The sequence below is a fragment of the Pipra filicauda genome, unplaced genomic scaffold, assembly GCF_003945595.2.
Source record: "Pipra filicauda isolate LSUMZ 115617 unplaced genomic scaffold, ASM394559v2 scaffold1_size10287979_pilon, whole genome shotgun sequence".
Classification (NCBI taxonomy): domain Eukaryota; kingdom Metazoa; phylum Chordata; class Aves; order Passeriformes; family Pipridae; genus Pipra; species Pipra filicauda.
This window is the reverse complement of record NW_024104310.1, coordinates 9,224,275-9,250,855: the sequence shown is the minus strand read 5'-3', so window position 1 is coordinate 9,250,855 and position 26,581 is coordinate 9,224,275. Positions and strand designations below refer to the sequence as shown.

Here is a 26,581-nt window from a genome sequence, read left to right as displayed (position 1 = left end):
TCCTGTTAATTCTGAAATAATTGCTGCCACCTTAAAGTAAAGTCAAACTGAATGGCTACCCCCACTGATTTTGGCAGGAGGAGTGACTCCTGTGAAGAAACACCGATGGAGGAGCTTAAAAAAAGGAAATCATAGTATTTGTGATCACTTGAGCTGAGAGAGGAAACATGGTCTTGTCCTCAAGGGATACACGACAAATCTGGGTGTTTTCTCTCAGTGCTGCTTAACCAGATTTAACAAATCACTTCTCCCTGTGGCTGTGTCATTCATCCCTAAGGCAAGGATATTGATGTTTCCTCTCACATTCTTTCATCTTTTTAGATTACAAATTCTGCAGGGCCAGGACATTTCTTTATCATTAATGTAATATGCCAGTGCTTTAAAAGCATTAATGGATTATACCTTCACTGCACCTCCCATGCTAAACACTGATAATAATCTCCTTTTTGGAGATGGAGTGTTGAAACACAGCCCAAGTTAACCAATGTACCAAGGTCACACAGGAAGACTGCAGTAAGCCAAGGCATTGACCCCAAGTTTTTCCCTACACTTTTATCAACAAACCCAGAGAAAACACGTGTGAAAGAGCCCAGGAGAGATTATTTTGTCTAACTGTCCTTCCAGAAAACTACGTAAACTCCCCCTAAGCCATTCCTGAATGCTGTTCCTATAACACCCTCAGTACTGGGGATCCCACACTGCTGAAATATTATTTTATTTCCCCTTTGTTTAATATTACCATTATTTCTTAATGTCTGATGTGAATCTCCCATTACAGAAGCCTGTAATTTCTTGTCATAATCACAGCAAATCCATGATTTGTAAAGCTTTTTTCCAAAACTTTTAGTTGAGGCCTCCTCACTGTGTCATTATTTCTCATGTGAAGACATATTGATTTAAATTAACACAATGATTTAAATTAAGGATTTAAATTAAGACAGTTATTTAAATTAACTTCCACATCAACTCATTAATTTTCTGCTCCTGTAACCTGTATCTCTGTCTTGTCATCCTTTCAGCTGTGCACCTCCAAGAGGTGTTGAGTCTGGCTCTGTCCCTCAGCCTCTCTTCACACAGCCCCTTCCCCAGCCCTTGGCCTCACTCCAGGTTATTGATGACTTTCCAGGGATCCCAAAACAGGATGCAGCACCCCAGGGAAGTGGTGGACAAAGAGGAAAGACTAGGTATAAAGTGCAGAGGAATTGCCCAGAAATTAAAGGCAATATCGCCCATTTTATCTATGGGTTGCCAGGACTGCCCACAGTAACCAGGAGATTTATTTTGTGATGGACGTGACCAGAGCTGCTCTTGAATCCAAAAGAGAAAACTATATGTAGTTCTGCCAAGGAGAAGAAGGAAATATGAGCTCAAGACCTATGCCTCCCATGAAGCATTGTAGTACCAATTATAAATACATATTTTCGGTCACACTTCAAATTATATGAATGCACTCCCCATCCTCTGCAGGCCAAAAAAAGAAATCAGAGTGCCACAGATTCTTTTTTAAATCATATTTTTAAATAACATTAGGCAACTGTGGTAGCAGTCTAGTTTTGCTGATGAATGCTTAATGGTTTTGGCTCATGATTATGCCTCCAATGCCAGAATAAGTCAATAGGATTAGGCCCATTATGTCTCTCACATCTCTGTTCTGCACAGTTCAACTTCAATAAAATATATTTAAAGGATATTTACCTGTCTCCAAGGAGTGGTGTAAGGATAAATTCAGCAGTATTTCCACAGTAAACTGAAAATATATCTGAAATTTTCAAAGCCACCTAGCGGATTTTGATGTACCATTCCCATTAATGTCAGTGGAAAGTGTATATCTCAGAAATCTCAGCTTTAAAGCACTGCAATACATGAAGAATAATGACGAACACAAAATTTAAGTAGGGAACATAAGAAGATATACCTAAATCAGTATTCCACATAGACATTTTATTTCTAATTTTTATGTCCTTACACAGGCTAAAGGAAATGAAATCAGTAAAATGAAAGTAATTTTTTCTAATCACCCTGTTGAAATAAAAACTAATCAAATTATTTTTGGAGATCAAATCTTATGATTGCCTCATTAATATTCTCTCTTCTTCTCAGGATGACCACACTTACTTCATGTTTCTATTAAATTAGGGGATTCTAGAACCAATTGCACAAATTGGCCTGATCTCCTTAACAATGATTCTACACACTATATTTGGGAGATGCTGCGATTTACAGCTTGGCAGGAAAGAACTTCTGAAGATATTAGATTTGCTCTTTTTTGGGGTTTGACTGCTGTTTAAAATAACTTGAGAAATTGAAATCCTCAGCTCTTGGTTTCTGTAAAATATTTTCCCAACAAGGAAAGCAGAGAAGAAATAAGCAGAAAATGGGAAAAAACCAACCCAAACCAAATCAAAAACCAAATCAAGTCCATGTTGATTTCAATGTGGACAAATGAGGGGCACACAAAAAGAGACAGTGAGTAATCTCTGCTGATAAACACAAGGTGGCAAGTACACATTCCCCTTACTTCTTGGAGCAATAGGAATATCTAGGAAATTGCTTTTCTAACCCCAGGAAGCTGTGCAACATATAAGCCTGCAGCTCTTGCTATATAACTACTTCTCCAGGGGAAAAGTATGGGGTAACATCAGACTGCAAGTGGTGTGAAAGGAGAATTATCATTTAGGAGTATTTCTTCCTAAATCTTCCCTTGTATGAAAAGACAACTTGAGTCAAAAGATAATGGAGAAACAGGTTTCTAAGCTAGAGTTTAAGCAGTAATCCTTGGTATATTTTACTGCCCTCGAAAATATTTTGTAGACTCATAAAAGTAAAGATGAAGTAATATGGAAACAAGACTCCCATTATCTTAAAGATTAATTGAATAACGATATGTTTTAAAAGGTGCTTATATCCTAATTCACAAAGTTTATGAAGATTTGGATCCCCTCCAAAGTTGCTCATCCCTCCACACACTTAATTGAAGAGGGTTTAATAACTATACTCTGATGACTTTCAACCAACAGCTCCCCTGGAAACTCAGAAAATGTATGAAATGGTAACATAAAAATTAAGCAATCTAAAATAAAAAAACAAACAAACAAAACATCAAAACGAAAAAAAATCAACAATCTATAACTTTTTCAAAAGTAGAAATATCTTGCAATTTTTTTCTGGTAAATATAGCTACTCTGAATGAATATGCTTAAATCAACTGAGCTATCAGAAGCAATAAAAATCCATTACAAAAGGAAAGATAATGCAGTGGGGAAGGAGAATATTTTCAGCCACTGAGAAACCATTAGCAAATGAAAAAAAATCAATGGAGGATAGTTTTCAAGTAATAACCGTTAATCTTAACTCACTAAATGTTAACACACTCACTGTTTTTCAACTGCTTAAAAGCTTAATTCACAAGTGAGGATAACCGAGGATCCTTAAGAATGGTGTGATGCTATCAATGGGATCCTTTTTGTTTACATCATAGGTAAGTGAATTCATACAAGAGGAATGGGAAAAGTTTAACAAATGAACCTGAATGGTTCTAAGGAAGTGAGAATTCTGGTGGTCTGCATGAACATGGGAAAATGTGCACTGCAAACCCTCTTTGGCTTTTAATTGTATTTCAGACTGCTACTTTTTCAAAAACCAAGGAAAAGCAGTTCTGAGATGAGTTAGTTTGGAGCTAAATGCTAAAAATGTTCATTAAATGTTAATTTAAAAAGTTCATAATTAAAATTATTTTTTTATTTATGCAACCTAAGACCAGACTTGGCTTAGGCTGGACAACTCACGAAGATGCTCATAGAGCACTGAGAATGAATTCATAGTGTTGTGCAGTTGGTTTAATGAATTACAGTTTGGGGTTTTTTTCCCCTTTAGTCCCTTTTCCAAAACATTACATATTGATTGTTGCCAGAAGCAAGATACAAACCCAAGAGATGAACACCTTTTTGAAAAGAACTGACAAACCAGGCACTAAGAGGGACTCAGACTGGACTTTCCCTTTCCCTTTCCCTTTCCCTTTCCCTTTCCCTTTCCCTTTCCCTTTCCCTTTCCCTTTCCCTTTCCCTTTCTCTTTTCCAGTTAGGTCATCATTTTGGCTAGAGCTCAACATTCACAAGCAAGCACTCAAGCTTGTTACCAATTACTTTGTTTGGATGATAACTATAAATTCTATTTGTTCACATTTAGGGAGCCCCACATGGACTCTAGGTATTATATTGAAGCTTCCATGTTAGAAATTTAGCTTTTCACTGCTTTAAAAAATTGTTCAACAATGCCAGTTCTACATCAGCATACACAGTAACAGTTCAGTGGCAGTGTGTTTTCAATGAATTAGATGATAGTTCGACAGTATCACTTATCTTTAGATTTGTGAAGTAGAACAGAGGAAAAATGATGAAGCAGACTCTACTAGCTCTTAATGCAGTACTATAGAATGTACAATTTAGCATTTAATTTATTGCCAGCATTATCTATATAATGTGTTAGTGCACAAAATAGCCTATCAAATGCATTAGCAAACAAAAGCTATATAAAGGCTCCTATAACCAAAAGGCAATTTATGAATAATTTACATTTCCATGCATTAGGAGTCATCCAGATAAAACACATAAAGTGCACTTAACTTGTCCCAGTGAAATCCTATATATTATATGAATAATTCTATATAATATCAATGTAATATTTCAGTTACCTTAAAGGATAAAGTTGTTTTCTTGGATGACTTTGAAGACAATTTGCAAGCTTGCTCAATTTATGCTGACAGTAATTGCTTTACAGCTGCCTGATTTAGACAGAGGGGAAAAATGGATGCAATGTGCAAGTTACAATAAGAGAAGAAAAGCTGCTGGACTACCTTTTGTGGTACAATTTGTACTCATTGACAGGACTACTGCCAGCTGTTCAATTACCTGTCCAGAATACCCCAGAACACACACTGTTTTATTGGTAACTGCATTTAGACAAAAAAAAAAAAATTACTTTTGACACATAGCACTTAGCAGTAGATAAAGTAAACACACATTGGATTAACATGGAAGATTTGGAAAATTCTATTTTTCATGGCCAGAAATAGAAAAGTTGTCAAGGAAATTATGGAGTGCTCTGATTCTAAGCAATTTTTGGTTCATTATCAACAATAAAACAACATCAAACTATGTCTAAAGCCCTCAAATACACAAACACAAAAAGTTTAATGAATTTACAGAATTAGCTGTAAACATTCAATTTTAGAGATGTTTTTTGCTTCCACGCTGAAATCCACCCCTGCATTCCCATTAGGTATATTAAGACCCAGCAGGCACAATTCATGGCACTGTTTCTGTGGGTTTCAAATTTTGCCAAGCACCTTGCTACAACAGTAAACAACTGACAGACATATAAAGCCATCAATGTAAATGGAGGAAAATGGAACGGACAACTGTGGTTGCAAGATTTAACCTTACAATGGAGGTCACACAGCCTACAGAATACATAAAGTTCCCCTAATTAAGCTTTTTGTACGATTCAGCTCTGCAGGACCTGTGAACCATCACCCAAGATGTAAAAAGTGTCAGAATTCTGGCATTTGTGCTTGGCTGCCAAGTCCTCAGACTGCACACAGTAAAGACTGAGGACTCTGGTTAGGCACACATCCTCCCAGACACATTCAGGACTGCAGAGTATGAACATTCTTTAAGGTGCTCACTGTTGGATACAAATATTTCTTCAGGAAATACTGGCATTATCCTCAATTTATTCTCTTCTTTGGGATTGCAGCTGACTGATTATCACAAAGTAATTTAGGAACAATTAAAGCATCTCTCATTGTTTGCCATTTGACTGAGAGCAAGTTTCTTGATGGAGCAATGATTAGCACAGGCTAATCATCCATTAACTGGTGGGGTGCTTAAACATCATTTCATCTTTCTCTAGAAAGGGTCGTGTGCTGCTGAATTTAGTACCATTGGTAGACTCACAGGTTGAAGGCTGCTGAAAATGGGACACAAATATCTATTTAGTTGAATCTCACATGGGCCTCACTTCCTTTTGACTGTAAATATTAGAGATTTATGCCTTATCTGTCATCTTGAAGTCTCTTGTGAAGGGTATTTGTGCTCTAGAATGGGTGTAACAAACTGCAAAACTAAGATGCCACATACAGAAGTTACACAAATGAATTTCTCGCTAAATATTCGAGCAAGATTTTCTGTATGCAGCAATCAAGTCTGTGTTCTTTCCAGGATATAATTTTGCTGTGTTTTACAGAGGGGAGTACTATACAGACTAATGTTGCCCAGGTGCCCTCAGAGGCAACAGTTTCATAATTTAGAAAAGCAGTTTGGTGACCAAAGCCTGAAAAACTAGAATATAAGGAAGAAGAGAGTTGCATGTCCTTTCTTCATATGTCCCCAGAAAACAGAAGGCACAGAGCAAGACAGCAAACACCCTGTGCCAGCTCCAGCTTTACCTCATCCTGCAGTTGTTCCCTGCTCAGAAAAGTTTTGCTCTAATTTTCCCTTTGCCATCTCTCTCAGTCTCTGTACAGAGAATCCTGAACAGCAAATCCTGAACAGTTTATGAATTGTTACTTAAATCTCCTCTCACTGCTCTTGCTTCTGGCTGTGGATGCCAACTCTGCTGAGACCCTGCAGAGCACCATCGTGTCCTCAAAAACATTGGAAATGGGATTCACAGAACTCCTCACTGGTTGCTTATTTTTAATCCAATTTTTTACACCTGGGTTTCAAGTGAAACAAATCTGATGGGACTACGCTGTATGAGTGTCCACCCTGCTCAGTTTTGGACTTGTGGCTACTCACCAAAATTTGACAAAGAAGTAAAGTTCAACAAATACATTAGAGGTCCCAGAAGTTTTGTGCAAATGGGCAGCCTGGTAGGGAAGAAATGACAGTTAACATCTATATGGAATGAATTGATAGATGTCAAATGTAATCATGTTAGTAGGCATTGGAGAATCTACCCCAAAGACCCTCCACAGCAGACAGGATTCAGAAAATTCACTAACTAAAGAACTACGGTTTTTAAATTCATTTTCACAAGGTTACTCAGATATACAAAACTTTGCAGGGAAGATCTGCAATCCTCTGTTGCAAATAAATTATGCACTTAACCTTTACAGAAGACATTTCACTCGCCTTTACTTTTTCTTTGTCAGTGAATCAGACTTTTAGTTAGCAGATCAATTTTACAAATTACATAACCACAATTCCTTGTTACTTATTATAGAGTGCAGAAAACAAGACACAACTGGAGTGACTCTCTGAAATACCTCAGTGAGATAGTCAGCTGAGGGTTTTTGATTTTTTGAAAAGTGCGGGATTTGGAAGACTGTGGAAGGCTCTAGGTCTGCAAAAGTAAAAGCCACATATATATCACAGAATACAGGTTAATAGTTAAATCTATTTTTAAACTCCTGATCATTCTAGAAGCCTTCTAGCAAGTATTTATAGATAATTGGTAGGTGTTGCTAGGTATGAATACCATGGGTAAGACAAAGAGAAAACTATGCTAAATCCTACAGGGTAGTTTTTTTAAAAGCTACACTTCATTCTGTTAGTCCTGCTGTTACTGATATGGTACACATAGGTTGGGGTTAACTTTCACCTCTCTGCTGGTGACCCTCATAAAAATGACAGTGGGACAGGTGCTGTATTCCTTTTATACTCCAAACTTATGGAAACTCCTTCAGTCACTGAGTCCTGATACTCTGATTTCCTTCATGTTTATCTAGAAAAAGTAACCCTACTGCACACAGTGTTTTACTAGATGAATTACAGGATCCCTTGAGATTATCATAACCTTTTAGTCACCCAGCAAGACAAAATGAGAACATTAGGCAAGCCAAATTTTGCTTTGAGGCAGAGATTATTCAAGGGTGTTTCACTGTCATTGATCTATGCACAAATCCAACCCTAATCACTGCTGTGTCTAAACCCTTCTCTTCCCTCAGTGGATTTTATCTTCCCAGGATGCTTGTGCAGTGTGGAAATGTTATTATAGCCTTTTTTTTTTTTTTTGAACAATAGGGATAATCAATTTGCAGGGTATAGCAAATACTTATAGCACCAGTGACTAAGGAGGGAACTGGGCCATGTTCTCCAGCCATGCCTTGTCCAGGGGACTGTCCTTGTCATTCTTCTCATGGAGCCTGAGGTTTGAGGCATGGAGGACACTGCAATTAACATACCCCAAAAGAAGAAAGCAGGTAGAAGAGGCACCATTTTTATCAGAGGTCTGTACACTCCAGATAGACACAGCCTCAGAATAAACATTTGGTGTTACTAATCCCTGAAAATGTAAAGATTTGCAGAGGGATCTATAGCCCATTGGTCTGGGAAAATGGTCTGAGATTACAAGACTGTGCAAGAAGAAGGTGACAAATGCAATACAAACTTAAACTAAACATCTCAACAGTAGGTTTAAACCAGCAGTGACCTTTTTTTTCCTGATTAAGTTTTGCAACAGTAAGAACAGACAGAATTGCAACTACAAAGGCATGTGTGAGAAAAATGAAGTCTCAGTATGGATTTCAGTCAGGCTGTAGCTGCAGCCTGGGTTTTAAAATATTTATAGGGCCTTCACAATTCAGGAGTTACAGAACATTCAACCAATCACATTGTCAGAATCCCCAAACAGATATCAGAGTGTGCTTTCCATTTTAGAAATACACAGTGGTTGCTTTACGGTAACAGTTGAAGCATGAGGGCACTAAAAAAAAAATTAATCAAAAAACCAACCTAAAACAAACAAACCTGCACAAACAAGCAAACAAACAAACAAAGAAAACCCAAAAAACCCCTCACCAATAGACAAGTAAAAAAAAAAAATTAAAAAAATATAGGGTCATTTTGTCCCTGCAGAAAAAAATGTCTATCTACCACAAGTGCTTAATAGTACCTCTACCCAAGTGTTGTTTTAGTCTCTGTTCAGGCATCACTTAACCTGAGCAGCCTGCCACAATGCTTTTATTTTGATTAGACTTTTCTGAAATCTTGGTTGTGACTGTGATGGAGAACAGCTGATATAGACTGAGACAAACGCCAGTCAGAAGACTGGGCTTGCATAACTTTGGGAAATGTAACCTGAGGTCTCCAGCATGATCTTTGTGTTTTGAATGGGACCTTTGCAAGTGCCTTGTGCCTATGGAGATGGGTGTAGGAAGGTGCTGGTTCCTTGGCCAAAGGGATTGCAGGGGCCCAACTCTATTGTGAGAAGTTTTGCAAAACCAGAACAAAGAGGGTGTCTCTCCCTTGAGCAAAAAACAGAGGAAACCTTCACTTGGGTCAACATCCCTTCCCAACCAAGTTCCCCATGTGTTTTGCCATGCTCATACAACTGAAACAACACCACTCATATATCTGATCTCTGCTTATCGCAAGACATTTATTTGGGTCCTGTTATGAAGCTTTTTCTTCTCTCACCCTGTGCTAGCCCACCAGCAAAGCTGGTTGTCCCACTTCTGTGTCCCATGGCCACTTTTCAGAGCCAAGGTGGTCTTGTGGCATTGCATTTGACAGGCAACTCCACAGTGCTACAGCATCAGCTGAATACTGACACTGGGGCTGGAGAAATACATGTTATAAAGAGAAAGCAGCACACAGCCATGGCTCGTGTTACACAGTCGCACTGCTCGGAGCAGGTGGGTATCCTTTATAGGCTTCTCGTGGACAGGTGGTTTTCACACTTCAATCATTCCCTCACAACGTGCAGATTTTCACTTCAAAGATTTGGCAGTGTTGAAAAGAGGTTTTTCAACCTACACAGAGTTCATTTAAGTTAGGGGAGGTTCATCTTCCCCAAGTTTGTACTGCTGGAATGGCTCTACCGCTACCGTGTTCAAAGTTCTCTCTAAACACCTTTTGGTGAAGCAATACAGCTCTCCTCCCTCAGAAGGACTACTGCACTTAGACATCCCCAGCCACGTGTAGTGTGACTATGGCACATAGGGGGTTTTCATGTCTGTGTGCATAAGGAAATATATTTATGTATATATGTAGAGACAGAATAAGATTTAGGGAATCCACTTCTGAATTCTTTTGAATCACATTTGACACCAAGAACTCCAAATCTATGTCAAACTGCTATTTGTATTGAAGTATGTAATTTCATTGCGTTTTTTCTATTTCTCCTTCTCTCCCTTCACCCCCCACCCTGTATTGAGTTTGTGAGCATAAGAGGAATCCTTGCCCCCAGCCCTGAACTTGCCAATGAGGGGATTTTGTTGCTTATTAAAAGTCCTTCTGCACGAAGCTTACCTTAGCCAGGGTTTGGCTGACTCCCAAACAGGCTGGTGCTTCAGCTTCATTCCACTACAGGGAGGCCAGAGGACAGATTAGGGTTGGTAAGTGAGTAATGGACTTTGATACTGTGTCAAGCCATGTAAGAAAGTTATCTGAGCACGCCAGGAGCTTATAAATGAAAGAACCACTTCAGAGACGTGGGAAAAAGAACCCGTGAGAATTAATGATTCAAAGAAAACCTATCTGCTATATGAATCCTTAGATAACTGACCTAAATCCCAAATAATGCTGAAGAAAAGCAGATGGAGTGAGCTAAGTGCAGTCCTATCATTTAATCTTAAATCTTTCTGTAGTCCTTCATGTATTACTAAGCAAAAGATAATACAAGAAACAACAGTTAGATATCCAGAATAATATAACAATACATGAAGGAGCTTAGCATAGGCAAGTAATAGCTGTGGGCTTCATTTGCTCTATTTGGTTATGCTAATAGAAAATAAAGATTTCCAGAAAACATTAGAAGTAAAAAGATTCAAAGAAGCGGCCTGGAGCTTTCTTTAGGCAGAAGTCAGAAAGCCAGATGAGTTCTGAATCAGGGAATAAATATATTCATTACCTTACATAGAGAAAAATGCTTTCATATTAGCAGTATGGGTATTTGTTTACCATGATTGTATTAAGATAATTTAATAATACCATATTTAGTTGCCTTAGAGGAATTAAGCTAACTTCACACAAGCTATAGAATAATAAAAGGCAGATTGCTTTGTACCAAGATGGTGTTCCTTGGCACTGAACCTGCTTTACATCAGCAGATGGCCTGAAACCTCTCCTGAATTTTAACTTAGACCCGTGAACTGAGGTAAGTCAGGGAAGATTTTTTCCACTATTAAGTTACCTGCCTCTTACTGTTCTTTTTCTGTTTCTGATTTTAAAACATTCTCTTCTTTTTTACATATATTTTCTTTATCACTTTCAATCCACATAATCACACATTCATATATTCTGTGACTGTAATGCATGTATCTGTCACATCACCTCTGTATACCCTTCTACGAAGCATGTAAAATTTAAAGTAAAAATATTTGTATTTAGTACTGTAAGAGCTTCATTTATCTGGAAAATGCTCTTGCTTCTAATCTCATCATTCCCAACTCATATCTGGAGTCTACATAGCAAATTGTGTGCTAGTGTGTTATCTTGACTGGTATAAGTACTTTCATAATGCAAAGCAGGACTACATTCTGAAAGCCTTCAACAGGTACTGTGTCTCTTTTCTTCCATTACAGCACCTCTCCCCATCAGGTGAAATGCTATTCCAGACTATTCTCAGTGCCAGACCTCTGGGGAGGGACACACTTAAGCTCTCAGGAGCTGCAGTGCCAGCTCCCAGCTGTGTGATGAGGTTGCAGGAGGTCTGCACTGCTGTGGGCAATGGTCAGGCCACAGAGGAGGGCAGAGCCTTGGTCTGTGCAAACCCTGGGGCAGCATCACTGCCCGTGGACCTGCAGGCTGGGTCCATCTCCCTCACCTACCCAGAGCACATTCAGCATGAAAGTTTCACCTGGGCTGAGACACAGGTAGGTACTGTTGAAAAACCTTTCAAGAAACCGCTGGCAGTAGAGTGGGGGATGCCTGTTTAAAAGCAAACAGGCATAAGAGTTGGAGTAGAGTTAAAAATAGCTATACTTTAGATTTTAGTGCTGACTTTGCCCCCAATTCCTTTGGGCTGGAGTGTAAAGGCACAGTTTTCTAATCTAGAAGACTAATGCAAGGCATCTAAGCCCATTTGTAGGCACTCACAAATAGGCTGCTTTTGGAATGTGCTGAGTAACTCCAGTGCATACAGCAGTGGGAAGAGCTTTAACATTTTTTCTGAGGAGCTTAGCCAGGAAAACGAGGCTTGCCCACCTCAGTAGGCTGCTTGAGAATTAACCACTGCTTGTGTTGCCCTGAGAAATTTCTAAATGAAGGGTTGAGGAAAAAATTTTACTATAGGTGGTCTAACAGATTGTTTTCTCTGGAACCATATCAACCACTCTGATAGAAACAACATTAGCACCTCTCTATCAAAGCACTTCTGGTGCAAAAAAGAATTAAGAAACTTCTTCTTTCCTAAGAAGCATCAGGCTAAAATATAATATAGTCTACAAAGCAATTGGACGCAACACCATCAGAGGCTCACAAAGGCTGAAATACGTTGCAGCAGTTGCTGTTTATTCTCACTGCATAGCACAAAAACTAGAAACTATGTCTCTGGAATTGTTTGCCCTCTGCAGATCTTGTAAAATTCAAAGACTATTGGATCCTGGGAATCAGTGACAGAAAACAACGCCAACCACTCAATCATTCAAACCACCTCATTAGTGATGCAAGACTGTTCTCCTAAATCAATATTTTAGTATTTCCTCTAGATCAGTTGAAAATTTTCATATAATAGCAAAGGGATTTAGCTGCAACTCCTGTGAACTACTGTATAGCTGAAGAGATGTCATAGGCATCATGATTATATTCAGCATACATTATTCCATTTAAAATATCATTCTGAAAGTGTAAATTAAACTCTAACTTGTTATGACAAATATTTTCTTGTTTTCCTTATGTTTACATCTCTCATAAATATGTAAACTGTTATAAACTCACTTCCATATTACTTGTCATTAAATGAAAGCATTTTATACATAATGTTATTTCTCACACTAATTGTTCCAATCTTTTGATCATCTTCTTTTGCTCTGAGTGTAATCCTGTGAAAGAGTGATTTGATTTCTGCTATGAATTCATTTGTCTTCTTCAGCAAAGAGGAAAATACGATTTCTGGATTTGATACGGTAGGAAGAAAGGCCAGGGGGAATCTCTTCAAGATATTTTTAGAATTACTTTTATCACAAATCAAAAGGTAGAGTCCTCTTTACATTTTCCTGGTGTACAATAGGCAGACAAGAAACTATGTGAGGAGAGAGTGAGGAAGGAAAACAGATGAGTTTACACATATCTGAAGGGTACCAGCAGCGACACAGCCACCCAGCAACCCCTGCAAGGCAGAGAGCCCTGGGCACGAGGCTGCACCTAGACCTGCTGCACCCTGCAAGCTCCTTTGGGACTCCCACAGGTCCCTGAGTGCTCAGTGATGGGGAAGCAGGAGCAGACTCACCATCAGAGCACTCCCAGTGGTCAAAGAAAGAGCTTGAGAGTTTTTAATAATGAATTGTATAGAGCTTACTCTCTCTGCAAAAACCTTCACCGGGTGTGTCTGGCTACTCAGACACAGCCCTTGGAGCATCCCAGTGGGTTTAGAGGGCTTATGAGCGGAAATATTAAAAATGTTCTCTGTTCATACTCTTAGAAGTAGTGGGGAGATATGAGTGCAAGAGTAGGACTTACCGCAAAAACAAATAGCTGGCCTGAGCAGTGGACTGAGTTTTCCAGAAGGATTGTGATCCTTGCTTTTTGGGTGAGGGTTGTACCTAGTATTCAGATACCAAGGTTTAATTTAGGCTGTCACCCAGAGGAGCTCCATGCCTAGGACAGCCTTTGAACCTAGAGAGGTCATGGCTGTGCTCGGTGGATGCCTTGTGGATTTGCCCCACTGCAAATTCAAGTCCATAATCTGCAATGGTCAAAATTAATGTGGATACAGACCTAAGATGCAAATTCTCAGGCAATTGTTTCAAGTTCTGAGGCAATCATCAAGCCTTAGGGGAATGGATTGTGAAAGCAGAGGCCTTTGCCATACTTAGTATCTACATTTTTCATATATCACCTTTTATAGTACAAAGATGACTAACCCAATTAGTTATAAACCAAAAAAAGATGGTTTACATTGTGAACGAAAAGTTCACAAAAAAGGACACAAAGTTATTGAAGAAAAATCCATAAAGAATTTATGAGTCACCACAAATCCTATGACTTGTGGGGAGACATCCATGTGTCTTTAAAAAAAAATCTCAGCTTCACTTTAATATTTTATTGCTTCTGAAATAAACTGAATTTATTCTAAGTAATATATGCCATTACTGCTTCATTTTCTGAGCAAACAAATGATTCTGGCAGATTTGACAGGGAACATGACTAGGGCTGAGAGCTGGAAATCTTTTTGTCACCTCTCCTTACAGTACCTCTGTGAAAGAACAAAGCATCAAAAAACTTCAGTCCACCCTAGTGTGGCTTTTAGTTGCAGCCATCTATCAGTCTTGATGTGTTCCAGGAGGGATTGCTCTTCACCAAAAGAAAGACAGTGGAATGATATGTCCTTCTGCAAGAGGACTTTTTTGCCCCATCAATTGCTATACACACCCTGAAACTGTAGCAGATGTCAAGGAGAGTAATATCCCATCTACTTATTGTCAATCAAGTTACTATTTGAGAGATGCTTAGTTCTCAGGAACAGCTCCACAGAAGCCGTAAAACCAGTGAAATTCAGGAAGCAGCCATAAATAAACTTGCTTCATTCATGTGGTCCAGCAAGAGCTTGCTCCAAGCTTTATGGGGAGCAACAAGAGGGCAAGAGAAAGAATGGCAAGAAATGCTCACTAGAAATCCTTTCCACACTCTGTACAGATCACATACCAGCTTCAAACCAACTGATGCTAAATTCTATCATACTATTGACTCTCCAGCTAGGAATGTGGCCATATTCCCAAAGGGCTAACCAAATCAACACTAAGACCTCCTTCCCTCCAACAACTCAGCTTTGTACAAGCAAAAAAACTAGATATGAGTATGACTGTGGGGTAAACCAGCATAACTGCACCTCTTTATCCTCTGAGAATGTCTGTGGGATGCAGCTTTGCTACAATTAATGCAGCCCAGCTACTGCAATGCACTAACACAACAGAGATGTTCAAACCAAACAGGTACTTCTAATTATGGAGAGCTTTGCATAACAAAAATGGCTTTTCCAGATGGTTGAGACTAAGACTCAACATATTCAGAAAGACCTTCTCAGTCTCTGAGGCTGACAGAATCAAGCTACATGCTCTCAAACGTGCTCTAGCAGGTCTCCATCCACCCTCCTGGTTAAATATCTATGCTCTCTCAGGCTTTTTACCTACAAGAGGGTGTCTGCTGGCATCACTCAGCTCCAGATGTTAAATTCCTTTGAGCAGAAAATGGAAAGGGTATTTCCTTTTTGTCAATGAGCAAGAATGACAAAATTAAGACTGACCTCAGAAGACTACAAGAAACCTCTTTATACCCCCTTGTAGGTAATAGAAGAAACAGTCAGGACACAGAAATGCTTTTCCTGCTTGCCTCACACATGAGTTATTTGGAAGGCAATAGTAAAAAAAGGAAATCATCACAGGAGAAAAATGACAAGAAATTCAACAACTGTATGTCTTAAAAAATGACAAAAGCAATCTGGGAACTGCTCTGGTAGTGAAATGGAAAAGAGAAGTCTTCTGTTTATTAACCTTTGGAAAAAGTGCCCAAAATTCACACGAGAGGAAGGAGGTAACCACTTTCCTGACCAATCCTCCAGATTAAGATATCATCAGCCTAGGCTGCAGACCACTCTGATTTTCACCATATGATATGAGGTATGGGCAACAGCTGGTCATCCTGCCTCAAAGCACGAACTGGTAACTGCAGGCAAAAGAAAATTTTGTCCCAGAGCACTTAGTAAACTCCAGAATTTGCATAAACAAATCCTTTATGAACTGGAAGACTTGCCATTTGATTTACTACCATCGGAAATCATTACTTTTACATGGCTTTTACACTCACCAAATTTGTGCAATTATGCAAACTTCTCCATTTGCTGAGGCTTTCTGAGCTATTAGCACCACTTCTCTAATACTAGCAATATTTTTGCCAGAAGGACACCACACCATTAATTCTGTACCCTCTCTAAATGCAGCAATTATCTACCAAACAGAGATTCTGTGCCATGCTTCAAGGATACTTTCACCTTCCCACCACCAGTGCTGTTGCTGGGCAAAGCAGAAGTCACCATTACCCTCTTAAGTGACAGGGTCAAGAGGAGTCCCAGGACAATCTCTGCAGTTCTTTAAAAAGAAAAGAAAAAAACCAACACACACAAAAGCCAATAATAAATTATTATAAGTAGGCCTTCACTGACTGTGTTATTTGCCATTAAACTCTGCACATTAGTTCACATGAATATAACCTAAAAAATTTTTAGATTAAATATTCAATTTAGCAGGGCACATGCAAATTAACCCGCAGAAGGGTTCCTCAGGTGCCAGGTTGGACCAGGTTAATGGTATCAAAGTTGCCCTTGGGTAATAAACACTTGCCCTCCATTCGGAGAAGGCAAACTGTAACTGAGTTGGGTAAGAAAGCCTCTGTAAGAAAGGCCTTTCTCAACAGAGATGCCAGCAAAAGGGACAAGGCTGCTCCCTGCTCTGTTTTTTGTATTGGAGAGGGGACTGATGTCACCAGTTGTGGTACCAGCAAGCTCTGTCACAACACAGCCCAGTTCCCACAGACCTGCTAGACCACAGGGACCCCTTTGGGTGACAGGGAGGTAAGTCTTCCCAAGGAAGATCTTCCTGTGTGCTGGGACCACGGCCCAGGGCTGAGCAGGATGACCCTCCTCTCTCAAGAGGCCCTCAAAGGACCATGAAATTGCCAGTCAAGAGTGATTCAACCCACTGCCTGTCTGCTCTCAGATAGAGGCACCCCTGCATCCCACTAGCAAGGAATTCATGTGTAGTTCTAAAGATGTGCGAGTTGGGAGCTTTCATTTGTTAGTCCTTTAAATCACGTAATAATAAATCCATATTTTCTGCACAGAAAGTTATTTTTGCTGAATGTAAATACATTACATTTCAGCTTCTCCCCCCTTAAAACTTATTGGAAGACAAACCTGTTTACAGCTTTCCCCCTTTTTCCTGCTTGGAAAAGGCTAGGCCCTACTTAGGAATTCAAATTAGCAAGACTAGACTCAAACTCCTACATCCAACTGTGGCATATGGATCCTTCATTTCAATAAACTGCAAGACTCTACCAAGAAGACCATTGTGGCTGTAGAACATGAATCAATGGCCAAGTAACAGCTCCCCATCATTGTTTTGTTAGTGCTAAGAAACTCAGTCCCTGCAACTTAGCATCTGAACTTTCAGAAGACAGCAATACAAGACTAGGCTGTGGTGGTAAGAGATCCCTGAACCCTGGAGGTAAATAATTATGATCTTTAGGGTCCCTTCCAACCCAAACCATTCTATGATTCTGTGATTCTATGAATGCAAAAGCAGATCACCTGTTCATGTTGTACCCAAATAGGAGAGCTGAATTCTAGTGCTGTCCTTCCCCTTTCCCCTCTCTTTATAATTTAAAAATAAATTAAATCAATTATAAATATATTGCATCTCATTCAAATAAGAGCAGAATATTTGCAGCTGCCAGTATGTGCAAGCAATGTAGCTAAGTCCCTGTGCCACATGGCTTGTTAAATGAGATGCATTCATCCAGAAGACCCTCAGCAGCTAAGCCTTGACCTATGGTAACTAATGGAGGTCTCCCTTTGACTTTAAGAGGGCCAGGATTTTACTCCAGAAACCTCAGATCTCATCATTCACAGGGAAAATGCTGACTAGAAATGCTAAAGTAAATTTTGTACAGCCTGCAGTCACTGCTAACAGTGATTATAAACAGCCATTAGCACAACATCAGCATCTTATGAATAGACACACAGTCAACATTCTTGGCATGTTCTATTGTGAAAGGAGGATCACAGGTGAAAAGTGATTTACCAAAAAAAAAAAAAAAGGTAATGCTTTTAAAAAAGTTGTAAATGCTCACTTTCTTGCTGTTTTCCATTTTAGCTTTAGGTTGCTGAAGTGTTTGATTGCAGTGTGATTTTCTGAGAGCATAATCTCCTCTGTAAAAATTTGTTTAAAATGCTGCCCCTGTGCTACAAATATTCTGACGTCATCCCCAGTATGGCAGTAACTCAAATGGAAACACTATCTAATAAACAAGCCAGCCTTTCTGATATCTTCAGAAAATAAGCTGAAAGGAACTAGCTAAGGCAGCCAAAATGTTGAGGAGGCCTTTTTTTCCCCCACAAAGGTCTCCTTCACAGTTTATTACCAAGTTCATACATCCAGAGGTGAGAGAGATGAATACACAGGTTTCTGATCTGTGTAGCTATGGGTTATCTACATCCCAATCAACTCTATAAAAAACTTGACAACACTGCCAGGATAGTGAACACCTAATGCCATTCATTTTTTAACAATTCATTAATTGTGTCTGATGGTACAATAAACATTCATAGATATGTTTAATTTTATTTTATTTTAGTTCTCACAGAAACTAAAAGAACTGTTGTCATGAATGAAATCACTCATATGAATAAGGGTTTGCAGGATCAGTGTGTTAACTAATATTTCAATACTATTTTTTATCTACAGGGGCTTGCAAAATTCAAATGGAAAGCAGAAGCATCATTTTAAAGTAGCATATGCAATTCCACTCATTCTATATTTGATTCTAAAGCTGCAAACGGATGTATTTGTTGATTGTTTTACAAAGTCCATTTAATGAATTAAACCAAGCAATTTAAAGTCTGGTCACTGAGATTTGTAAGAATGTGTAAATTCTCTAATCCACTTTATACTTAACAGCTTTACCACACTTGGGAGTCCCTTACTGACCTTGGGGAATGAGCAGTGAAAGATCTACCACTCACATTTAGTGAATTAAGTAGTTCCCATTTTAAACCAATACACCAGATACTAACAGTTAAGTATAATTAGAAACACTGTGAGAGTTATAAAAGGAGCAATACACAGCAAAATCTGTAATATATATTTCTATTGATTTATAGTTTTTTCCACTAGTTTCCCAACACAAAGGACAAGCCCTGAATAACTAAGACCAGTTCAAACAAACTCATTTTTGCAGGGAAGACCTTTGTAGCACTAATCACCATGTTCAAGAACATATTAAAATGTTTTCCATTATTATTTTAAATCAATGCAGTTTGTTTTCAGACATCCTCATTATCAAAATGCATCACACAGAGAGCAACAGTGCCAAATGGCCTCCTCGAGATGAGCATTTGACATTTTCAGTTTCATAAACAAAATTATAAGTGATTGATTCACATTTATGTGCAATTGGTTGATGTTACATCGTTTTCTTGGTTCACTTATTTGAGCACTTTCCAAGTGAATCCTTTGAGCATGGCTGAGTCCTGGGCCAGGGCACAAATCTCCAGAGGAGAGAATGGTGGAGCTTCCTGACTCAGCCGTGGGAAGTCCTTGAAAATAAAGGACTTGAAGGACACATGGCCAAATCTTTCTCCAAACACAGGAACTAAAAGCCACATAGAATCATAGAATCATTAATTTTGGAGAAGACCTCTAAGATCATCGAGTCCAACCACTAATCTAACACTGCCAGGTCCACCACTAAACCATGTCCCTAAGCGACACATCTAAACATTTTTTGAACACTTTCACAGATGGTGACTCCACCACTTCCCTGGGCAGCTTGACAACTCTTTCAGTGAAAAGATTTTTCATCATATCCAATCTAAATCTCCCCTGGCAAAACTTGAGTTGATTTTCTCTTGTCCTATCACTTGTTACCTGTGAGAAAAGACTGACCCCCACCTGTCTACAACCTTCTTTCATTGTTGTTCCTTACCTGAGGACAAAAGAGTCTGAGGGACCGGAGCTGGTCCCAGCAGAAGCAGTAGTAGTGTAAGCTGCTCCATCCAAACCCCTCCTTCCTCCTTCTTTCTTCCACCAGCTGATCACAAAGCCATCAAAGGGAGGAGAGGAGAAGGCAAAGGGAGAAACACAAAAGCAGAAATCCTGACCCCTCTGCTGCCCTATGCCAACACAATAAGCAGTTCCTTCAATCTATCTCCCACCCCTGTACCTCAGATTTGGGGATTCTCTGTCATCTTCATTCCTCTCAGCCCCCATTCCTACCTGCCAGCACTAACCAGATCATCATCAAGCAGGTCCCTGCTGTTGGTGTTGCCAGAGGGCTGCTCCACCTCCACCGGGGCAGGCACCCACGGGTGCTGCAGGCTCATCCTCTGCTGCAGGAAGGGATGATGTGCTCAGCCAGGGGCCACAGGCTGCCTGAGCCCTTCCCCACCTGCCTGTGCTGAGGGGCATGTGAAGACTTTCAGATGCCTCCTCCCTCTTTCCCACTCTTCTCCAAGTCATCCTCTCATTACTGCAAGAGGATTGGGGAGGCATCCTTGAAAATGGAAGTAGGGGGAGAGTGTTATTTGATGGATTTTTGCACCCATTAGTGTTCTGTTAAAAGCTACTAGAGAGGGAGGCAGAGAGGAAGTCACCAAGGAATTTCTTGAGATGTGTTTGTTCCCTTTCTGAATCCATCTTTGCTCATTCAAACCTGTGCCATCAGCTCTTACTACGTGCTTAGGCTTCTTCAGGCAGAACAGGTAGAGCTGCTGCAGGATGCTCTGGCACAGCACAACACAGAAGCATCTGTCCTACACACTGCAAGGAAGAAATGGCACTCTCCAGAAAGGTTTAAAGCTACACCATATTGCTGCCTGATGGATGTATTATGGGGAGCAAGGAGGATATATGAGGCCACACGGGCTGGAACTCACATCCATACCCTGTGCCTCAGCAGTGGAAGTGCAGACACTGCCACTCGAGGGAGGGTGAAAGCCTTTTTACCTAAAAGTCTGGATACACATTCTGTTAACAGGTTAAAGCATTTCAACCTTGTTGCCTTTGGGGCTGGGGGTTCAGGCTATAGTTCTTTAAAAGACAACGTATTTTAAAGGCACTTAAACAAAACATTCTTTTTGCATCTCAGTCCCTACACATGCTAACACAAGTCTGCTAAATATTACTCATCAAGATATATATTCAAGAAGCAGAGAGACTGAGAAATTGCTTCAGAATCCATGCTTTTATACCACTTTACAGCCTGAATACACAAATTATGAAGGAGGAACATACAGTGATGAAATCAGTAACAGTTCCAGAAGCTGTTTCTGAAGTGAAAGAATTGCTCCAGCCCACTACCATAAGCTTTTTCCTGAGCAAGTTATAGTGACTTTTAAAAAAGGCATATTTACTCCAAACATCCCTTCCAATACTTGGCATGAGAGACCATAATAGGGTTTTATAGCTGTCACAGTCTATTGGGTCAAAAATGCATTAAAAAAACCTGGAGCTTAAATACTTACAGGTATGATGGATCACAATGGACTGCACTATTGAGTAAATAATGTCTACCCTAAACATTTTCTAAATAAAGGTTTACACAAGAGAATCAGTAGCTTTGAAGTAGCCATTAAATACTCTCATATCAATTTTCATGTTTCCACGATGATTGCTTTACTTTTTTGTTACTAACAAAACTTGGCACAGTGTTTCTTCCAAGCTTGGGGCAGGTGTTAGCCAGACATCTCTGCATCACGAAGAACCCTTACTAACGAGTCCTCAAAACAGTTCAGTACCTAAGGTAAATATTATAACCTTCAGTCCTCATGATAGCCCAGCATTCCCATTAAATACCATAATCTGTAATCCACTTCATAATGACTGTGGGGAGATTTTTTTTTTTTTGAGCAAATGTACTCAGGATTGAGTACAGAAAGACTGATTGCTTATTGTTGCTGCCTGTTTTGACCCTATAATTCATTTCCCTGTTTTTTTCCTGCAAGTTTGGCTTTCTGTCCTTAGTGAGCTGACTTGGCTGTATCTTTTTCAGCGTTTAGTAACCAGCCACTTCACCAGCAGGATTGGGTAGTAGCTGAACATTCTGGAAGATTTAACTGTCAGTCACACATGCCAACACTTTGAGGATCACCATGAAACACAGGCCAGATCGAGGATTAACTGAAGACAAGGAAAGGCTTCCTATGGATGGCAGAAACCTCTGGAGAAACAAAAGTGAAGTTTCCCTGCCTTCTGCTGAAGGACATTCTATTTGGCGTGAAAAAATGACAGGTACTTTTCAAGCAGTGCTATCTTGGAGTGTACATAATATTTCAAAAATATCTTGAAAGCTTCATATTTTAATAAACACTTTCTACATCCAATTTTCATTAATATGTTTTTAAAAGGGGAGCAGAAAATGAACAGTATGAGTCAGATCGTCAAGCAGGCATAAATCATCACAGCTCCACTGGTTTCAATTTATACTGCTTGTGAAAAGGCTCTCTATACCTTTCTGGAATCACAGAGTGAATTCATCATCCCCAAATAATTAAGGATTTAATTTAATTATCTCTTAATATCTTCATTTTATGACTGGATTCAGAAGGATGGCAAGAACTACAGAGAGCTATTGCAAGGGATGTTAATGATAAGTACAGTGTAAATCATAATTTTGATATATCCATAAATACTGAGCAAGTTAATGCCGAGAGTTAAGTGGAGAAAAGAAGTGCATGCCATATCACAGACATAATCTCTTGCATAAATATATTATGGCTTATTATAAAAGCACACTCTGCACAATATAAGGTCTAACCCTTTTGTTCTAACAAGAACCATAAAGGCCCTTTTTGAGATTCTAACATGCTTCTACCCTGAATAGTTTGAAGTAGGAAAAAAAGAAACTAGTATTTAAAACTGAGATTTGATTCTGCAGAAATTTAATTTTGAGCTATATTACCCTGAATTATCAGGTACCACAACAATGGAATAGGGACAAATGCTATAGGGAGAAGAGCAGAAAATGCATCAATTAAAGGATGCTTAATAGCCTGCAGTTAAATAGCTTTCACAAATAGGAGGTAAAGGACAAAGTGTTCAGCTGCACAACAACATACACAGCTATATGCAAATAAAATATTTCTATCCAAGAAGGACATTTTGTCTCTTACAACTAAACCTCTCCCAGAGCCCATTTAAGTACCATGCTTTGACTACAGTAATTATCTCATGTCACTTAATATGATATAATATCTACTTATGCTTAATGGATATGTTTTAATTTCTAAGGAAACTGCCTGTTTGCACAAATGAAACTTGTACGATGATTAAAATATAATTTTCACCCTGGCAATAACACTTTTCAACAAACAAAAGCATAAATAGAGAAATTACAGCCATTTGAAGACAGAATTATAAATGTGAATATCCTCTACTACTCAATACCCTGACTATAAATTGCTGTATATTATGGAAATTGACCATTTCTCATCATTGATAGAATAACAAATCAAAGCTACTTTTAAATACTCAAATCGATGTTATCAGTAAGCAAGTCAACTGATTTTCAGATCAAGAAAAATGCACGTTATTTAAATAATAATGTAACATAATTTACATAACTTAATTAACTGATATCAGAGACCCATCTTCTGAAGCATACAAACAAATGTATGCAATTACTTTTAAATTCCTTTTAAAATTTAACTACTTTTTGAATCAGTTTTAACAACGAGAAAAACTAACCCCAAACTTTTCAAGGAAACTCACTTTATGAGACATCAGAGATACCAGTTTCACTTGTTACACCAAATTAACTTCACATTTGGTAAAGAATTATCTGTTCAGCTTCTCTGTTTTTATTTTCAACCTATAGACGTTCAATTGTTTATAAAGTAAATACACTCCTCTATTATTATTTAATTTGATCATCTTGCTAGATTCCAATGCTGCATGGGCTTTAATCATGTTCCATATAGTTCAGCTCTACAGTATATCTCAGCTCTAAAATACAGCCCAAGAGGAAAAGAGGCTTGGTTTGTTTTTTTTTTGTAATGCCTTTTTTATATTCATCTACCCTTAAATGGCATTTTTAAAGGCCACAGAGGAAATCAGTTTAGCTTAGTTTCCTCAAGAGCTCTTACCATATAAATGTTGTTGTTGCAAATTCTCTAAAACTTTTCTCAAAAGTCAAATAAACTTGAATGCTTAATGTCTCTAGAAATTTGCAAAGATGTGACTAATATGAAAAAAATAAGCACACAATCATACCCTGCAATGAAAAGTCTGATCAAATAACGTGCATGCAGCAGGACAACTTGTCCACAAACACCAAAATTATCTGCTTTTAATTTATTTGTTACCACTGCAATCTTTCTAAAAGACTAATGCACATTTTTCACTCACCCTCCATATTTTTTTAAATCTCTTCATTCTGGACCATTTGGATTTGTTCATCTCTGATGCCTGCAGATCAAATATGTATCCTATATGGCTGTAAATACATTTTACAACCAGTCTGGAGCCCAAAACAGTAGAGTCATAGATATTCTTGAAAACAGAGGCACTCCCTGGCTTTTAATGCTGCTTCCAATAACCACACAGTTCACAGCTCAGCATAAAGTAACCAATAGCTGAACATAGGCACAGAAAAAAAGAAAACCAAAATCCCTTCTTTGAGATCATACAGGGAGAAGTCCTGATCCATCCAATACTTGATTTAGGTCAGTGAAAAAAAAAAAAAAAAGATGCTATTATGTCAGCCATCCAACTTTAAGATGACTTGTGAGCTGACAGTCATGGCACTTTAAAGCACCGTCATGATGAGTCTTTACAAAGGGATTGTTTTAATCCTATATGAAAAAAAAAAAAAAGAAAAAAGCAAGCTACTTAAGGACTGTGGAATTCACATGATATTACAAAAATATCTGCAATGTGCTGCAATGGAATGAAGCTGAGAAATACCTCATGTAGTGTTTTCTACTTTATTTTTGTGGTTTCCTAAGGATGGGAAGTTTATACGATGGTGGAAATGTTCACACCTGTCATTCCTCCCAAATTATTTTAACCTTTTGTCCCTCTTTAAATAAAAAATGAAATATCATATGAAATAGAAAACTCAAAGATGTTAATTTTTAAGTTTCTTCAAAATCAATGAATGACTCAGGAATTTGTACCAATTCTTATTCTAAAGGAAAGATGCCATCGAGACAATCTATCCAGAAGGGAGATCCCATGGAAAGTTGTAACCATGAAAAATTTTGGTCACAGTTCATGTTATCCAGCTCATAGAACGCTACAAGAGAGAAGGACCAAATTATTGTTCATACATCTGTGCTTCTTATGTTCCCTTTAATAATTTCAGAAAATGGAAAAGAAAGCAGAAAGTATGTGAAATATATCTCTCTGGTAAAACATAAAAACCCCAACCATATTTCAAATCCATTTCTGGAATGAGAAAATAAGTTTGCTTAACAAACACTGTTTTATTACAGGCAGTTACAGCTCCAAAGCTGATCTCCTGCAGTGCATAACAGGCCACCTCTACAGGTGTGACTACATAGAGGACACCCTTCTGGAGTGGCAGACCTAACTGAAAGCCTGGTGGTGTAACAACCCAGGGGATGGAAGAAAGTCATCCAGCAGAGATACATAGAAGGGGCTTGCTTTGAACATCTGGTGTGTTGACTGACTCTCTCAACAAGAAAAGTGGGAATCATACCAATTTCCTTGCCACGTTGCGCTACCCTGGACCTTTATCTTCGTGTTCCAGCATCACAGAAAACTTCTTTTCCCATCTTACAATACTATGCAATGTGTACTTGATCAGGTTACACTGAATATAAGACCACATTTGATATTCTAGTCAATACTGACACAACCCTTATGAAACTTGTCCTCTCCCTCTCTGAAAGGAGAGGTCTAAGCAGAAGTGTTATGGGTCTGAAGCTGCAAGGTTCTAACTGTGCAACGTGTCAATTATTATGTGATGCAGCAAAGCCCATAAGGAGTTGCTCATTGACCAGTAATTTGGGACCTGACCCATGCTTTCTAATGGCCATGAGATGTTCCACTAAATGTAAAGCTCCATTTCAAACATGGATACCAAGTTTAGCTGATACCAAGAGCTGTTATGTGCTAGTTACAGAAGTGACAGACTGGTCCTAGGGATCTATTTGATTATTTTATTCTCACATTTGATATCAGAATCCTAATGTTGTTCCATTAGGAGCATTCCCATTTATTTTAATGACAGTAGAATCTAACCTTTGTTCAATAAAGAATGAAAGTGGTTCATGTCTCATTTTTATCTAAAAGGACTAGCTATACCTCATTAGATTTTCTGTAAGCACTCCATCCCCCCTCAGTAATCAGCTTCTCAATTATCTAACAACAGTATTTCAAAATTTTTCAGACTTAATTTTCTGTCATTCTGACAATGCACCCTAATCTGCCTGCCATTGAAAAGACAGATAAGAATATTTCAATTTTCTTAGCACTTATTGTTAGTTAGATTAGTTAATGATTAGTTAGATGTAAGAGAATGTCTAGAAGCTCTTCTTGATGTTATGCAATTAATACTGAGGCCCCAAGCAATTGCAGTCAAGCTCAATGCAGACAAGTGCTGTTATGGGAGCACATGCTTTGGCTGTAGGTGCAGTTGAGGTGCAGCTCTATGACTTCTGTGTGTAACTGTGCCTCTGACCAAAA

The 26,581-nt window shown here is 38.7% G+C and overlaps 1 protein-coding gene and 1 long non-coding RNA gene across 4 annotated transcripts in view; both read right to left on the bottom strand.

Moving 5' to 3' along the window:
- DPP6 (dipeptidyl peptidase like 6) overlaps positions 1-26,581 on the bottom strand; it is a 547,732-nt gene that overhangs the window by 286,650 nt on the left and 234,501 nt on the right. The gene's annotated exons all lie outside the window — the stretch shown is intronic.
- On the bottom strand, positions 6,843-17,095 carry LOC120323153. Its single transcript, XR_005563342.1, has 3 exons — positions 17,071-17,095; positions 16,198-16,246; positions 6,843-6,868 (listed from the first exon to the last, which is right to left on the bottom strand). It is a non-coding gene; the product is annotated as an uncharacterized LOC120323153 (long non-coding RNA).